Source organism: Ranitomeya variabilis, chromosome 3 (assembly GCF_051348905.1).
Source record: "Ranitomeya variabilis isolate aRanVar5 chromosome 3, aRanVar5.hap1, whole genome shotgun sequence".
In the NCBI taxonomy this organism is placed as follows: Eukaryota; Metazoa; Chordata; class Amphibia; order Anura; family Dendrobatidae; genus Ranitomeya; species Ranitomeya variabilis.
Genome location: NC_135234.1, coordinates 92,903,350 through 92,915,053, shown reverse-complemented (window position 1 = coordinate 92,915,053; position 11,704 = coordinate 92,903,350). Strand labels below are relative to the sequence as shown.

The window sequence follows — 11,704 nt, the reverse complement described above, 5'->3', positions numbered from 1 at the left end:
TTTCCCTTTATAAATGGATGTGTGGGTAAGTTTTTCGAACCAGCAGTATATATAGAGAGCATGTTTTGCTACTCATATTATTATTCTGTGTAAGGCTGAAACCTAAAGAATTGTGTGGAGCATATTAACCCCTTCACCCCCAAGGGTGGTTTGCACGTTAATGACCGGGCAAATTTTTACAATTCTGACCACTGTCCCTTTATGAGGTTATAACTCTGGAACACTTCAACGGATCCTGGCGATTCTGACATTGTTTTCTTGTGACATATTGTGCTTCATGATAGTGGTAAAATTTCTTTGATATAACTTGCGTTTATTTGTGAAAAAAATGGAAATTTAGAGAAAATTTTGAAAATTTTGCAATTTTCCAACTTTGAATTTTTATGCCCTTAAATCACAGAGATATGTCACATAAAATACTTAATAGGTAATATTTCCCACATGTCTACTTTAAATCAGCACAATTTAGGAACCAAATTTTTTTTTGTTAGGGAGTTATAAGGGTTAAAAGTTGACCAGCAATTTCTCATTTTTACAACACCATTTTGTTTTAGGGACCACATCTCATTTGAAGTCATTTTGAGGGGTCTATATGACAGAAAATACCCAAGTGTGACAACATTCTAAAAACTGCACCCCTCAAGGTGCTCAAAACCACATTCAAGAAGTTTATTAACCCTTCAGGTGTTTCACAGGAATTTTTGGAATGTTTAAATAAAAATGAACATTTAACTTTTTTTTACACAAAATTTATTTCAGCTCCAATTTGTTTTAAATTACCAAGGGTAACAGGAGAAAATGGACCCCAAATGTTGTTGTACAATTTGTGCTGAGTACGCTGATACCCCATATGTGGGGGTAAACCACTGTTTGGGCGCACCGCAGAGCTTGGAAGGGAAGGTGCGCCATTTGACTTTTCAATGCAAAATTGACTGGAATTGAGATGGAACGCCATGTTGCGTTTGGAGAGCCCCTGATGTGCCTAAACATTGAAACCCCCCACAAGTGACACCATTTTGGAAATTAGACCCCCTAAGGAACTCATCTAGATGTGTGGTGAGCACTTTGACCCACCAAGTGCTTCACAGAAGTTGATAATGCAGAGCCATAAAAATAAAAAATCATATTTTTTCACAAAAAATTATTTTTTCGCCCCAAATTTTTTTTTTCCCAAGGGTAAGAGAAGAAATTGGACCCCAAAAGTTGTTGTGCAATTTGTCCTGAGTACGCTGATACCCCATATGTGGGGATAAACCACTGTTTGGGTGCATAGCAGAGCTCGGAAGGGAAGGAGCGCCATTTGACTTTTCAATGCAAAAGTGACTGGAATTAAGATGGGACGCCATGTTGCATTTGGGTGACACCATTTTGGAAAGTAGACCCCCTAAGGAACTTATCTAGATGTGTTTTGAGAGCTTTTATCCCCCAAGTGTTTCACTACAGTTTATAACGCAGAGCCGTGAAAATATTTTTTTTTTTTTTTTTTCCGCAAAAATGATATTTTAGCCCCAAGTTTTGTATTTTTGCAAGGGTAACAGGATAAATTGGACCCCAATAGTTGTTGTCCAATTTGTCCTGAGTACGCTGATACCCCAAATGTGGGAGGGAATCACTTTTTGTGCGCATGGCAGAGCTCGGAAGGGAAGGAGCGCCATTTGGAATGCAGACTTAGATGGATTGGTCTGCAGGCATCACGTTGCATTTGCAGAGCCCCTGATGTACCCAAACAGTAGAAACCCCCAAAAGTGACCCCATATTGGAAACTAGACCTCCCAAGGAACTTATCTAGATGTGTTGGGAGAACTTTGAACCCCCAAGTGTTTCACTACAGTTTACAATGCAGAGCCGTGAAAATAAAAAACATTTTTTTCCACAAAAATATTTTTTTTAGCCCCCAGTTTTGTATTTTCCCAAGGGTAACAGGAGAAATTGGACCCCAAAAGTTGTTGTCCAATTTGTCCTGAGTATGCTGATACCCCATATGTGGGAGGGAACCACTGTTTGGGCGCATGGCAGAGCTCGGAAGGGAAGGAGCGCCATTTGGAATTCAGATTTAGATGGATTGGTCTGCAGGCATCACGTTGCATTTGCAGAGCCCCTGATGTACCCAAACAGTAGAAACCCCCAAAAGTGACCCCATATTGGAAACTAGACCTCCCAAGGAACTTATCTAGATGTGTTGTGGGAACTTTGAACCCCCAAGTGTTTCACTACAGTTTATAATGCAGAGCCGGGAAAATAAAAAATCTTTTTTTCCCACAAAAATGATTTTTAGCCCCCCAAATTTATATTTTCCCAAGGGTAACAAGAGAACTTGGACCCCAAAAGTTGTTGTGCAATTTGTCCCGAGTACACTGATGCCCCATATGTTGGGGTAAACCCCTGTTTGGGCGCACAGGAAAGCTCGGAAGGGAAAGAGCACTGTTTTATTTTTTCAATGCAGAATTGGCTGGAATTGAGATCGGATGCCATGTGGCGTTTGGAGCGCCCCTGATGTGCCTAAACAGTGGAAACTCCTCAATTCTAACTGAAACCCTAATCCAAACACACCCCTAGCCCTAATCCCAACGGTAACCCTAACCACACCCCTAACCCTGACACACCCCTAACTCTAATCCCAACCCTAATCCCAACTGTAAATGTAATCCAAACCCTAACCCCAACTTTAGCCCCAACCCTAACCCTATCTTTAGCCCCAACCCTAACCCTAACTTTAGCTCCAACCCTAGCCCCAACCCTAACCCTAGCCCTAACCCTAGCCCTAACCCTAACCCTAGCCCTAACTCTAGCCCTAACCCTAGCCCTAACCCTAGCCCTAGCCCTAACCCTAGCCTTAACCCTAGCCCTAACCCTAGCCCTAACATTAACCCTAGCCCTAACCCTAGCCCTAACCCTAGCCCTAACCCTAGCCCTAACCCTAACCCTAACCCTAGCCCTAACCCTAACGGGAAAATGAAAATAAATACTTTTTTTAGTTTTATTATTTTTTCCCTAACTAAGGGGGTGATGAAGGGGGGTTTGATTTACTTTTATAGTGTTTTTTTATATCGGATTTTTATAATTGGCAGCCGTCACACACTAAAAGACGCTTTTTATAGCAAAAAAGTTTTTGCGTCTCCACATTTTGAGACCTATAATTTTTCCATATTTTGGTCCACAGAGTCATGTGAGGTCTTGTTTTTTGCGGCACGAGTTGACGTTTTTAGTGGTAACATTTCCGGACATGTGACAGTTTTTGATCGCTTTTTATTCCGATTATTGTGAGGCAGAATGACAAAAAAACAGCTATTCATGAATTTCTTTTGGGGGAGGCGTTTATACCGTTCCACGTTTGGTAAAATTGATAAAGCAGTTTTATTCTTTGGGTCAGTACGATCACAGCGATACCTCATTTATATCTTTTTTATGTTTTGGCGCTTTTATACGATAAAAACTATTTTATAGAATAAATAATTATTTTGGCATCGCTTTATTCTGAGGACTATAACTTTTTATTTTTTCTTTGATGATGCTGTATGGCAGCTCGTTTTTTGCGAGACAAGATGACATTTTCAGTGCTACCATGGTTATTTATATCCGTCTTTTTGATTGCGTGTTATTCTACTTTTTGTTCGGCGGTATGATAATAAAGCGTTGTTTTTTGCCTCGTTTTTTTTTTTACCCCTACCTTGTTCACTGAAGGGGTTAACTAGTGATATAGTTTTATAGGTCGGGTCGATACGGACGCGGCGATACTAAATATTTGTACTTTTATTGTTTTTTTTTTATTATTTAGATAAAGAAATGTATTTATGGGAATAATATATATATATTTTTTTTTTATTTAGGAATTTTTTTATTTTTTTTTTTACACATGTGGAAATTTTTTTTAAACTTTTTTACTTTGTCCCAGGGGGGACATCACAGATCGGTGATTTGACAGTTTGCATAGCACTCTGTCAGATCACCGATCTGATTTAGAGCACTGCAGGCTTACCAGCGCCTGCTCTGAGCAGGCACTCGGTAAGCCACCTCCCTCCCTGCAGGACCCGGATGCCGCAGCCATCTTGGATCCGGGACCTGCAGCGAGGAAGGAGGTAGGAGACCCTCAGAGCAACGCGATCACATCGCGTTGCTGCGGGGGTCTCAGGGAAGCCCGCAGAGAGCCCCCTCCCTGCGCGATACTTCCCTGTACCGCCGGTACACCACGATCATGTTTGATCGCAGTGTGCCGGGGGTTAATGTGCCGGGGGCGGTCCGTGACCGCTCCTGGCACATAGTGCCGGATGTCAGCTGCGATAGTCAGCTGACACCCGGCCGCGATCGGCCACGCTCCCCCCGTGAGCGCCGCCGATCGCGCTGGATGTACTATCCCGTCGGTGGTCATACGGGCCCACCCCACCTCGACGGGATAGTACGTCCAATGTCAGAAAGGGATTAATGCATTGATGTTTCAAAATTTCCACGTGCAGACCCAAAAATACACATCAGGCTACCAGATACATGCTTAAAGAGAACGTGAGAAGGGCAACACAATAAAAGAAATGTAATAATAGAATATATAGAGATTGAGAGTAGAAATTTGACAATTGCACAATGTACAAAGTTTTCAAAAAATTACCCCAAGGAGTCTCTATCAGACCAGCTGAAAGATGCCATGATGGTGACATCACAATACACTTTGCAGTTATTACAAGAGGTAGAGATAGGGGGAACAAGTTTCACCATTGCACAATGAGCAAAATTTTCCAAAAATTACCCCAAGGGGTTTGTATCATACACACTGAAAGAGGCTGTGATGGGGACCTCATAATACACTTTGCAGTTATTACAAGAGGTAAAGATAGGGAGTATAAGGTTTATCATTGCACAATGTGCACAGTTTAAAAAAAATAAAAATTAAACACTACAAAAACAGTAATTGTTGCAGAAGCAGGAGGAGGAGGAGGAGGTGATTACCCGAACAAAATGGGCTTTAATGGTAAGGGAGGGACGTTAAGACAATTTCCAAAAAAAGTTTGGGCTGCATTTACATGACGTTGCTGTCATCCGTTGGGCTGGGAAATCAGCCCCTGTTCAATTTTAGAAGAGTAAGCCTATCTGCATGGTCTGTTGACAGCCGTGTGTACCTATCCGTTATGATTGCACCAGCCTAACTAAAAACCCGCTCAGACAACACAATTGCAGCAGGGCATGGCAGCACCATCAAGGAGTACAAGGAGAGGTCAGGCCAGCTTGGACCACCAATAATTAAAGGCACTGAAGAATCAGGAAGGACACTGGTATGGTCACTTAAGCCAGTGATTTTCAACCAGTGTTCCGCGGCACACTAGTGTGCCACGACACATGGTCGGGTGTGCCGCGGGGAAAGTTCCCCAAACTATGGTGCCCCCTCCTTTCTGCCCTGATCTCCTGTCCGCTCCCCTCCTCCCTCCTGTCCGCTCCCCCTGTCCTCCTGTCCGCTCCCCCGGTCCTCCGATCCCCCCCCCCGTGTTCCGATCCCACCCCCGTGTTCCGATCCCACCCCCCCATACTTACCTAGCTCCGATGTCCCTCCCGGTGTCCGGCCGTCTTTTCCATGGGCGCCGCCATCTTGGAAAATGGCGGGCGCATGCGCAGTGCGCCCGCCGAATCTGCCGGCCGGCAGAATCAGGAGATGAGGGTCCGCAGGTGACCGGAGGTGAGGACCCAGGACACCGCCACCGGTCTGCCAGGTACCGGGCTCACGCGAGGCAGGCTGGCTGCAGATAAAAGATGCCTGTGTGCAGTTGTTGCCCTCTTTGCTTAAGGTTATTTTATAGTTGTTCATGCAAAAGTGTCAAGAGGGAAACTCCAAGCACGTGTGGTTGTATCTGGGTGCTCCTGGTTTTTTGTGTGTTCCTGTTTACCTTGATATGGTTGTATGTCACGTTGATCCTAAAAAATGACATACACAACTTTAATGAGGAAATCTTCCGGCTGGCAGATTTTTGGGAAGACTGGTCTGTTATCTTGATTACGGTGGCTGCTGTGCTGGCGTCATACTGCTTTGTCCTCCTCGTACGTATGATTTGTTACTCTCCATGTGCCTGGCAGTGTGCGCGCAGCCTCTCAATCTACACTGGCTACATAAGATCTTTTTGTGTTTCTGCGTTGCCCTGGTTTCCCTTGGGATTATTGGCCTTGACTTGAGGTGGAAAATAGAGTGTAAAGCGGTTGCCATCTCTTTGCAGGCAACTAGTCCTTTCCTGCACATTGGTGCTGTGATTGGCGTGTCTGCTCTGGCCTGGGTGCTTGCTGGATATTTTTGGGAAACAAAAAATAAAGTGTTGAAGTGTCTGCTTCCATTAGTATACTTCTGCCTCGTTGGTGCTCTGTTTGTGAGTCTTCTCTTCATTTCTTCACCCTGCATCATGAAGGCATCAAAACTTCCATTAAAACCAAACCTCATAGGTCACCGTGGGGCGCCAATGTTGGCTCCAGAAAACACAATGATGTCATTTGACAAGATGGTGAATTCTGGAGCAAAGGTCTTTGAGACTGATGTCATGATCAGCTCGGATGGAGTCCCCTTTTTAATGCATGATGAAACTCTGCTGAGGACAACCAATGTGAATCAAGTTTTTCCATTACGTTCACATCAAAATTGCTCCAATTTTACCTGGTCTGAACTCCAGACGTTAAATGCTGGTGGATGGTTTTTGCAGCAAAACCCTTTTGGAACAGACGGTTCACTGACAGATACTGACCGTCAAGAGGTTCTGCAGCAGAAAATTCCTTCTCTGGAGGAAGTATTGATGGCATGCAAGGATCGTAACATCTCTATAATGTTTGACCTGCGCCAGCCGCCTGCAGGACACCCGTATTACGAGAGCTTTGTGAATGTCACTCTTGATACAATTTTGAATGGTTCTATACCCCAGGATCTGATATTGTGGCTTCCAGACGATGAGCAGGAGGAAGTAATGAAAACCGCTTCAGGTTTCAAACAGATTTATGGTAGAAAGAGGGAAAAAATGACACTGATGCTTTTGATGCTGTGAATCTATCATATACAAATATAAGTGTGAGTGTCATCAGCTTGTATCGTCAAAATAATATTTCTGTGAATCTATTTGTGGTTAATGAACCCTGGTTGTTCTCCTATGCTTGGTGTGCTGGAGCCACTTCTGTCACCACTAATGCATGCCATCTTCTCAAGGATCTGAAACAACCAATATGGCTCATGGGGCCGGCAGATTCGTTCCTATACATTTTGGTCGCTGTGATAACTTCTATCACAGCGATCAAAATAAAAAAAATAGTAAATAAACCCCCCCTTTATCACCCCCATAGGTAGGGACAATAATAAAATACAGAAAATATAATTATTTTTGTTTTTCCATTAGGGTTAGGGGTAGGGTTAGGGGTAGGGTTAGGGTTAGGGTTGCACTTAGGGTTAGGGTTGCACTTAGGGTTGCACTTAGGGTTAGGGTTGCACTTAGGGTTGCACTTAGGGCTAGGGTTGTACTTAGGGTTGCACTTAGGGCTAGGGTTGCACTTAGGGCTAGGGTTGCACTTAGGGTTGCACTTAGGGCTAGGGTTGCACTTAGGGCTAGGGTTAGAATTAGGGTTAGGGTTAGAATTAGGGTTAGAATTAGGGTTGCAATTAGGGTTAGGGTTGGAATTAGGGTTAGAATTAGGCTATGTGCACACGGTGCGGATTTGGCTGCGGATCCGCAGCGGATTGGTCGCTGCGGATTCGTATCAGTTTTCCATCACGTTTACAGTACCACGTAAATCTATGGAAAACCAAATCCGCTGTGAACATGGTGCGGAATCTCTATTATTAGCTATATGTAGAATACGTACTGTTTTAGTGTCATTTTGTGCCATTTTGGTTGGTGGTGTGCCCCGGGATTTTTTAAGTATAAAAAGTGTGCCGCGGCTCAAAAAAGGTTGAAAATCACTGACTTAAGCAGTCCTTCACCATCTCGGTCAACTTCTTTCTCCTCATCATAGTTACACCCACAGATAGCCCATGGTGATGTGACGGTTTCATGAAAATTGGACAGTTGGTGGACATTCCTCCCCCCAAGTTGCAACTGGTGTGCGTGGCACTCCCCTGTGTGGGGAAACTACTGTCAGCCAAGTATGCAGTGTTAATGGACTACTGGTGGCCATCTAATAGTGTGGAGGGACTACTGAAAGTCATAAAGTAATGGAGGGACAACTGGAACATCATAAAGTGTGGGAGGGCTACTAAGGGCCATCATACAATGGATGGCTACTGGGAGCTTTCATACAGTGGGGGTGCTACCTGGTGCTGTTATACAGTGGGAGGGGGCTACTGTGGGGCCCATCATGCTGTGTATAGGGATATGTGCGCCCAACAGGTGTATGTGGGAGCTGTGGGGGGCATAATGCTGTGTAGGTGGAACTGTATATAGGGGTACCTAAGCGTAATTGTTATAGCACACTCAGGGTATTGTGACTGTCAGCTGGGCACACTGGAGGCATCATTACTGTCTTGGGCAAAATTTGGGCACTGTTTTCTAGGGCATTTGCACTGGGTGCATATTTTTTAGGGAGCAATTTTACCATCTAAAGAGCTCAAAGGAGGCATTTTACTTTGGAAAAGGCACAGTGGTGGGCATTATTATGTGGGGTACTAAGAGTATCAGTAATTTGGACACATATGGCAGCAACTCAGCATTGACGTATCATCAGGATAAGGAGTTTGTGCAGGTTGGGGATAGATGGTGACGCTGCTGCAAATGTGAGAAGTCAAATGTGTCTGTGTTGTAATCTCTGTAGACGAGTTGTAGCTAGAGAAGCTGTTATGTTGGTCTCGGCCAGATGAAAAAGACAGGAAAAGTGAACGACTCCACCAGAAAGAACGTAATGTGTAAGTCATTATCTATAACTGTACTGTAATCTCTTATGCATTCTGCAGCAATGGTATCCATCACTATATGGTCACTATATCACAGTAATATCAGTGTTAATCTTTGTATAAATGGAGGGCCAGTACTCGGTACAGGGCCGGTTCTTAAAAGGGATGTGTGACAACAGCAGCAGTGACCTGGTCCGTGGCCCTGGGTGTCCAATGAAAATGATGATCAAAGGGGAAATAAAGTTTATAAGAGATGATTCATGACGCCACCTGTGGTACTCAGCTGGGGATGGCCGACGCTGCTTAAAGAGACTGCTGGGGCTGGTAGTGATGCAGCAGAGTTGATACAGCTCTCCACAGGTAGAGCTTAGTCCCAGGGCATTTATATTGTTAAAGATGGTGATGATGGATGTAGTGCAGGGTGAATGGCGCAGTAAATAACTCAGAGGACACAGCAGGGTGCAGTTTCGACAGTTTACTCACAATTTAAAGTGCAGGCCGGGGCATGAGTAACAGGTGGTAATGGAGATTCAGGCAGCCTGGAAGCAATTCAGTATCCACCTAGCCAGGTGGGTTTGAAGGCCTTCCTAATACGCTGTTCTCTGGGTCCTTGTTGCCTGAATCTCTACATAAGTTCCTCTCACTGTCTATCAGTTTGGGTAAAACATTACCTGTGTGGCAGGCTGCTTGAGCCTATTTCAGGTGTCGCTCCTTAGTGGTGGCTCCGGGCTCTGATATGCTGCTGTGCCGCTAGGCATTAGATGGGCCAGGGGACCTGCAGTCCCCTGCTCTCCAGATTAAGCTGCCGGGACTTTTGTACCCGAGCAACCACGGACTCCGGTGTCCGGTTTCTGGGCACTGTACTCTGGGGTGAGATTAGCCACAGCTCCACTCCCCAGACTCTCTCTCACTTCTCTCCTCTTTCCTCTCTTCATTCCGACTCAGGCTAGACTCACTAACCCCACCTCCAGGCCAGAACTTATAGGGCATGTCCACTGAAACCGGGTTAAGAGCTTTATCAGTAACAACATAGTCATCTACTGAGTCTCCCCTATATCTATGATTAGAGTGAGCCACCATAGTTGCACACACGATTATCTGGCTAGGGGCCCATTCAGATGTTTTTCCCCCCATGAGCTATGCCTCTGGACAGAGGCAACATTATACAGGGTTTTTATATTTTCGACCTGTTGGCTTCTTCCAAATTTTATGTTTTTTTTCCAGACACTACAAATTCAAATTTATAGGGTACTTGGCTTTATCTGAAATTACATCTAAAGTGGATGTACGTATTGACATTAAGGACTGATGTTAAATACAAAGTGTGCATAAAAAACAAGAACACCACCTACATGGCAAACATAACATAACTTAGTACGTGTACAGGGGTCACAAGGAGGAAGGAGAAGGCACAACTGAGGGGACCTGCCACCCCCTTACATATGTTTCCAATTTACTCTGCAAGGCACAAGAAAACCTTTAGTTTACTTACAGACAGAGCACTCTGGTGCTATTGGAGTCTTTGGTCTTGACCTGGTGCCTCCTCTCTGCTTATGATCGCCATCCTTCTTCCCTGCTTTGTGTGAATGATGCATCTTACGTCATCTGCATAGTGTCCTCTATCACACTGCTGCAAAGGTGTGTGGATGATGTAAGATGTCTTATACACACCTTCATAAAAGGAGGATGTCGACTCAAGGAAGAGGAGTCAGATCAAGACCAGAGATGCCCATTGGACCTTACCATGCTGTCTGTACATATAATTAAAGTTATTTTCTGTGTCTTACAGAGGTGTTGGGGACAAATATTCAGCAAGATGTAACAGAGGGCTAAAAGATGCTGGCCGTACTGTATATGGAGAAAACCTGGGGACAGAGTTTCCTTTAAACCAGATCTGTTGTGAATTTGCTTTTTGGCTCCCTCTAGTGGTTACTAGTTATTTGACTCTGGGTTTTTCTGCCATTCCTTGTATTCTCACCTGGGTCGTTAGTTCAGGGGTGTTGCTATATAAGCTCCCTGGACCTTCAGTTCAATGCCTGGCAACGTAGTAATCAGAGCTAATCTGCTGTGCTCTTGTCTACTGATCCTGGTTCCTGCTAGATCAAGCTAAGTCCGCTTCTTTGCTTTTTTGCTATTTGTTTTGATTGCATTTTTGTCCAGCTTGTCCTAAACTGTTCCTGACTTTGCTGGAAGCTCTAGGGGGCTGGCGTTCTCCCCCCGGACCGTTAGTCGGTTCGGGGGTTCTTGAATTTCCAGCGTGGATTTTGTTAGGGTTTTTGTTGACCATATAAGTTATCTTTCTATATTCTGCTATTAGTGAAGCGGGCCTCTCTTTGCTAATCCTAGTTCATTTCTGTGTTTGTCATTTCCTCTTACCTCACCGTTATTATTTGTGGGGGGCTTGTATCCAACTTTGGGGTCCCTTTCTCTGGAGGCAAGAGAGGTCTTTGTTTTCCTCTTCTAGGGGTAGTTAGATTCTCCGGCTGGCGCGAGTCATCTAGCGATCAACGTAGGCATGATCCCCGGCTACTTCTAGTGTTGGCGTTAGGATTAGATATATGGTCAATCCAGTTACCACTGCCCTATGAGCTGGATTTTTGTATTTTGCAGACTTACTAGTGCCTCTGAGACCCTCGCCATTGGGGTCATAACAGTTTGCCAGGCCAGTATTAAATGTTTAATGCATTGCAGAAGTGGGATTATAAGAAAGAAAGTTCTGAGTTTTTTTTTCCTCTCTCATTTTTTTTTTTCTTTTCCCCTTTACCTTTGAGTGGCTTAAGCTTGCTGCAGACATGAATGTCCAGACCCTGATTACAAGTGTGGACCAGCTTGCTGCTCGTGTGCAGGGCATACAAGACTATGTTATCAGAA

At 44.4% G+C, this 11,704-nt stretch overlaps 1 pseudogene; it reads left to right on the top strand.

The window, feature by feature from the left end:
• The first annotated feature begins 5,635 nt into the window (after positions 1–5,635).
• On the top strand, positions 5,636–10,142 carry LOC143817054 (glycerophosphoinositol inositolphosphodiesterase GDPD2 pseudogene; annotated as a pseudogene).
• The last annotated feature ends 1,562 nt before the right edge of the window (positions 10,143–11,704 follow it).